Source organism: Nicotiana sylvestris, chromosome 9, assembly GCF_000393655.2.
Source record: "Nicotiana sylvestris chromosome 9, ASM39365v2, whole genome shotgun sequence".
Taxonomy (NCBI): Eukaryota; Viridiplantae; Streptophyta; class Magnoliopsida; order Solanales; family Solanaceae; genus Nicotiana; species Nicotiana sylvestris.
Window position 1 is genome coordinate 39,750,574 of NC_091065.1, and position 7,248 is coordinate 39,757,821.

A 7,248-nucleotide genomic window follows, 5' to 3' on the forward strand; every position below is an offset into this window, starting at 1 on the left:
GGAGACTTCGAGGTATATCTACCGCGTTCGCAGACCGAGGAGTCTCTCTCCACTCTCTCTTATAGTTACCGCCCTTCTATATTTTTTTGTTTTAGACTATTGTGGAGTTAGAGCACTATGTAGTGATCCTTAGCTTGTGATTCATGGGTTTCCGGGACTTGGAGATATGTATTGGTTTCTGAGAGTTAAATATTGTGTATGCTGAGTGGCACTTTTAAACACTGTCTTATCACTCTAATTCTGTTTTATATTGTTTTACTTCCGTAAATTGGTTTATTTTACGCAATCTAGGCTTACCTAGTCGTAGGGACTAGATGCCATCATGATGGTTCATGGAGGGCGAACCGGGGTCGTGACAGTAATTATGGTTGCTAGAACATCTTCAAATGGGACAATACCGGCAAGAATTTCTGCAGCGACCATGGAATGACCACATAGCTTTTCACCACCCGAAAAGAATGACTTTTATCCTTGATAGGTTTGCACAACTAGGAAATGTTGTGGGATGGGTACACTTCTTTAGCAATTTGACTGATGACAAGGTCCATTGGATGTTCAAATGATTCACTACTATCAAATTCATCATCAGGTCAAAAAATGTTCCTTATCTAGTGCTAATCGGATTGAGGGATATCTATCCTTATGTTCCTATAACAGTCATGAGGCAAGCTGGGAGGAAACAAGTCATATCCCGAGTTTCCAAGATGGTTTACTACAAAACAGATTTCCAAGGTGATGCTATTCCATTCAAGTACGAGACACAACACATGTGACATCCAAAAGTCATTGTGGAAAAGGATACCATCGAGCCTGATCGGTACCATGCTGGCCATGTGTGTTTCTACCCATCATGGTTGGTCGATGACATAACAGGAGAAGTCAAGCTGGGGATTGATTTGGGAAAGAGGGTCATAGGCAATGCTTCTGAGGCACAAGTCAAATATAGGAGGGTACACAAAAGGATTTTTGAATCTGAGGCCAGACATTTGGAACATCACAAAGCAGACATGGAAGCAATTAATGAATGGAGAGGAATCACTACTAAATCAATAGAGAGTTCGGAGTATTTAGAGCAGGGGTTGGAGCTTGAAGGGAAGATGAGAAACAAGGTTGTAGGCTGTCAAAACATGGATGGCAATGAATGAGGGCTCCTAGCAAGGGCGTATCTGCAGCTGGACATGTGCGACCTAGGGAACTTGATCGATGGAACAAAGAAGGCCAAGCATGGAAAAGGTCACTCAGGGACCAAATAGATTAGGAATTGTGTTTTACTTGCTTTTTAGACTCGTTTTAGACTTTGGTTGTAATAAGGCACATGCCATTAGTGACGTTTTATCATTATTGTTGTTTTAGTAGAGATTTGGTTTACTTATCATATTAATGAAATGATGCAGTTATTGGCATCGATTTTCTCCAAATCTACATGTCGCTTAGGCCTACCTCGGGCACAATAATGTCCCCAAATTAGGATGCGAATTTATGATTCTGTAATATGTGTTTAAATACCACAAACATCCTTTTAATACTCCTCACTGACTTGTTTACCATTTGTTTTCGTTCTTTTCTTTATTAGTTTATTCTCATCCCATAAGGTTGGTTCATGCATACTGGCATAATCAGCATATCATACCAGATCAAGCGGTCCTCTACCCCCTCCTCCTCCTCCGAATGATCTTAAAAGCAAAGGAAAAGCTAGAATATATAATACAAGCAATATTAGGAAAGACAACGCTACGCATGAAGAGAATGTCAAAACTTTAGATGGTCAAAGCACTCCGGCACAGAATGATTTGGTTTTACGACTGGAACAAATAATACTGGATTTACAAGGGGAACTTGAGCAGGTCCAAAACTTGGCAAACCTTTTCCTTACCCTTAGCATCCCAAACATCAACCAACAAAACATCAAAAACCCAGCACTTCCCCATAACACACAAAACCAACAAAATCCTCCTACACCTCACCAATATGCCACACCGCCTCAAAATCCCAATCCTCCACCTGTACTGACTCCTCCACAACATCATCAGCAGCCAACCCAGTATCCACAAATCACTACCTATAACATCCTCATAACGTACCACAACCTACTCCCGACCCTCAAAACTCAACCATCGACCACCACTATATCCACATTCCTGGAGTCCATCAAACAACCCCATATACGTAGAATCCTTACCCCACACTCTACAACAGACCTTATACATACAAGAGTCTACCGATAAGGACCTTCTCATCAAGAACATGACAGAAGAGCTCAAGAAGCTTACTAGTTGAGTCCAGGGTGTTGAAGGCGGTAAAGGCATCGAAGGTCTGAATTATGAAGATTTGTATATTCAGCCGGACGTAGAACTACCAGAGGGTTACAAACATCCTATGTTTGAGATATTCGACGGGACAGGTAATCCGAAGGTACATTTAAGAATGTATTTTGACAAGCTCGTACAGGTTGGTAAAAACGAAAGAATCAACATGAAGTTGTTCATGAGGAGCCTCACTGGAGATGCCCTATCCTGGTACATTAGTCAAAACCCGAAAAATGGGTTAACTGGGAGCATGGCATCAGATTTTATGGATCGGGTCAGATACAACATAGAAAATGCTCCAGATATCTTTTACATTTAAAATCTTAAGAAGAAGCCAACAAAAACTTTCTGCGAGTATGTTATTCGATGGAGATCGGAAGCTGCAAAAGTAAGGCCAGCACTGGAAGAAGAACAGTTGAATAAGTTTTTCGTCAGAGCTCAACATCCACAATACTATGAGAGGTTGATGGTTATTGAAAACCATAAATTTTCTGACATCATCAAATTAGGAGAAAGAATAGAAGAGAGAATTAAAAGCGAAATGGTGACAAACTTTGAGGCACTCCAAGCTACAAACAAGGCCTTGCAGTTAGGAGGCATATCCAAGAAGAAGGAAGTAGGGGCCATGATGGTATCCTAAGGCCTAAAATCTCCTCTCACATAGAAAACACCTCCACCCATATATCAACCTTCACCTCCCAGATACTAACAACCCGCTGCTACCTACCATACATATAACACACAACCTACATATTACTACTCATCACTACCAGCCTGCCAAAACTACAAGAAACCCAGACCGAATTTTGACCGCAGACCACCTAGACAATACACTCATATTGCTGAACCCATCGATGAGCTTTATGAAAGACTGAAGTTCACCGATTATGTCACCCCATTCCCGATGTTGCTATGGAAAACTCTTCCCATTGGGTTAATCCGAACAAGACATGTGCTTATCACCCAAGCATGAAGGGACATACTATTTATGAATGTCGCACTTTCAAGAATAAGATCCAGACGTTGATTGACACAAAAGTTATACCAACAAAAGAGGCTGCACCAAATGCTCTCAGCAACCCCCTCCTAGATCACAGGAACGAGGGGATAAATGTGATCAAAACTAATAAAGAATGAGATCTGAAAGGATCGATTGGACTTATTCGTGAAGGGGATGAACCAAAAGTACCTCTAGTCACTATCACACCTATTATAGTGCAGATTCAGTCACCAATTAAGGTTGAAATAGCCACGCCAACTCTGTTTAAGGTTAAAGAAACAACACCCTCGGCCGCACCAGCTCTGTTCTAGGTGGAAGTAACCACACCTTTCATTGTAATGGTAGCAACCACACCTTCCTTTAATTCCAATGCTAGACCATGGGAGAATGTTGCAGAGGCGAGAAGGAAAGGAAAAGGGAAAATGGAAGAAACAGGTGTCGCACAAGGCATGACCAGGACCAACAGGGTTTACACACCTAAGCATTTGGGAGGATCAAGTAAAGAAGCCTCTCCCAAGCATCCTATCATTAAAACATGCCCGGGTGATCTTTGGAGAAAGGTGCAAGCGAGAGAATATTCTGTGGTTGATCATCTGAAAAAAAAACCCTGCTTAGATATCCATTCTATTGCTACTACAGAATTCTGAGATGCATAGGAACGCATTGATGAAAGTGTTTAATGAAGCTTATGTACCCAATAATATCACTAGTGGAACAATGGCAAGAAAATCACAAGATCACTTTTCACAAAGATGAACTACCACCTGAAGGATTTAGTCAGAACAGGGCACTACATATCACAATAAAATTTGAGGATAAATTCATAGCCAGAGTCCTAATAAACGGGGGATCAAGTCTCAATATTTGTCTGTTGAATACGTTGAAGAGGTTAGGTAAAGGCTTGCATGAGATACAAGCAGAAACTATGAATGTGAAAGTATTCGATGGGTCCCAAAGGGCCACAATCGGGGAAATAAACATGTGTCTGCAGATGGGTCCAACTTAGTTTGATGTTGAGTTTCAAGTATTGGACATATCCTCCACATACAATCTGTTGTTGGGACGAACTTGGATACATGTTGCTGGAGCCGTAGCTTCTATGCTACACCAGGCCGTGAAGTTCGAATGGAATCATCAGGAAGTGATCATTCATGGAGACGGAAGTAATCCCATTTACACCAATCAAACCATTCCGGTTATCGAGAATAGAAGGAAGTTGGGTGGAGAAACGTACCATCGCATCGAGCGTGTCAATGCAATCGATAAAGACAAGCGGTGGAGTAATAAGATTGAAAGCATACTATAATGGATAGGGTATGAACCCGATAAAGGCCTCGGCAAGAATCTCCAAGGTATCACTAAGCCAATACAATCAAAACACACAGTATAACCTTTGGACTTGGATATCATTACACCTAGTAGGAGTACGATGATTAGTCACCGCCATGGCATTGTCCTTATTGCCCACTTAAGCAGCCAATACCGCATTTGCACCAGACATTTCAACAGACTGGCGTAATATGGGGATTTGAAGAAGATGAAGCTTTAGCTGGACCGAGGAATCTATTTCTAGGAAATGAAGACATGGACTGCAATGCAGTAGTTGAGGAGGATGAGGAGGAAGATCTTACCATTCAGACCATGGAGAAAGGAGTTGTTCTCAAGAATTGGACTACTACACCATCCAGGGCCCGTCGAGTTCCTGGGTAGTCTAGCAAATTGGCATGATCTATTTTTAAAAGCAATTTTCACTATTTGAGACATTTTCAGTGTTTTGTTTAGACGCATTTTGTTTTGAAATAATTGCTTGAATCATTGAGCCGTACTTGTTTTAACGTTTCTAGATTTATCTAATGCACTTCTATTTTAGTATTTATTATTATCCTTTACATTTTTCTCTGCAGCATTATTATTACTTATCCAGATGAACCGATGACTGTGACCTGTAATGAGATAACACAACATAAGGATAGTGATTCAGAGAAAAGAGAAGAAGAAGATATAATCCCTAAGGAAATTGTCAGATGGGTGGAAAATTTTTAGAATAAGCCTAAGTCAAATTTGGACGAAACCAAGATAGTCAACTTGGGAGATTCTGAAACAGTCAAAGAAACTCGCATAAGCATCCACCTGTCACCGTCAGAGAAAGAAGAGTACACTCGTTTCATAAAAGAATACGAACATATCTTTGCATGGTCTTATGATGATATGACCGGGTTGAGCACGTCTATCGTAGCTCATAAACTACCTACCAATCCAATATGTCCGCCTGTAAAATAGAAACTCAAAAAGTTTAAGCCTGATATGAGTCTGAAAATTAAAGAGGAAGTCACCAAGCAGATCAAAGCTAAAGTTCTCAGAGTGGTCGAATATCCTACTTGGTTGGCCAACATCGTCAGTTCCGAAGAAGCATGGGAAGGTCAGAGTGTGTGTCGACTATCGAGATTTAAACAAAGTAAGTCCCAAAGATGATTTCTCATCACCCAATATACACATAGTAATCGACAATTGTGCCAAGCATGAACTCTAATCCTTTGTGGATTACTTCAAGGGATACCATCAAATCTAGATGGATGAGGAAGATGCCGAGAAAATAGTCTTTATCACTCTGTGGGGGATATATTGTTATAAAATGATGTCATTTGGCATGAAGAATGCTGGAGCAAATTGCATGAGAGCCATGACGACTATTTTTCATAACGTGATTCACAAAGAAATAAAGGTGTATGTGGATGATGTCATCATCAAATCCATAAGAAGCATAGATCATATAGCAGATTTAAGGAAATTATTTAATCGACTTCGAAGGTACAATTTGAAACTGAATCCTACAAAGTGTTCCTTCAGAGTCCCTACTGGAAAATTGCTAGGTTTCATCGTCAGTCGTCGAGGGTTGAGTTGGACACTTCAAAGGTCAAAGCTATCCAAAATTTTCCACCTGAAGAGAAAGAAAAGTGTGATGAGCTTCTTGGGGTATCTCAATTACATCAGCCGATTCATAAGACAATTGACTGTTATCTGTGAGCCAATTTTCGAAATGCTCAAGAAAGATGTTGCAACAAGATGGACTGAAGAATGTCAAAAAGCCTTTTGACAGAATCAAGGAGTACTTATCCACACCACCAGTCTTGGTCCCGCCGGAACCCGGTAGACCTCTGCTACTCTATTTGTCCGTATTAGATAGAGCTTACGATTGTGTCTTGGGACAACACGACGAGACGGGGTGAAAGAAACATGCCATATACTATCTGAGTAAGAAGTTCACACCCTATGAGGCACGGTATTCTTTGCTAGTACGCACTACTATGTCGTGACGTGGATAGATCAAGAATTAAGGCACTACTTTTGTGCCTACACTATATATCTCATATCAAGGATGGATCCCCTGAAATACATTTTTCAGAAACCAATACCTACAAGGAAACTAGCAAAATGGCAGATATTGATGAGTGAATTTGATATCGTCTATGTGACTCAAAAGGCGGTTAAGGGATAGGCTTTAGCATATCGTCTCACATTAAATCCTGTATAAGGAGGATACAAACCACTAAAAACGTATTTTCTCAATGAAGATGTATCATTTGTAGGAAAAGATATCACTAAAACTTACGACGATCGGAGAATGTTCTTCGACGGGTCTTCAAATTTCAAAGGAGGGGGTATTGGAGCAATTTTGGTGTGAGAGACAGGTCAACATTATCCAGTATCCGCAAAGCTCAGGTTTTCGTGTACCAACAACATGGCAGAATTCGAGGCTTGCATCATGGGTCTCAATTTGGCCATCGACATGAATATCCAAGAGTTGCTGGTAATTAGTGATTCAGATCTGCTAGTCCATCAGGTGCAAGGAGAATGGACTACCAAGAATACCAAAATATTTCCATATCTATATGACATACAAGATGTTCATGAAGAGGTTCACGAAGATTGAATTCAAACATG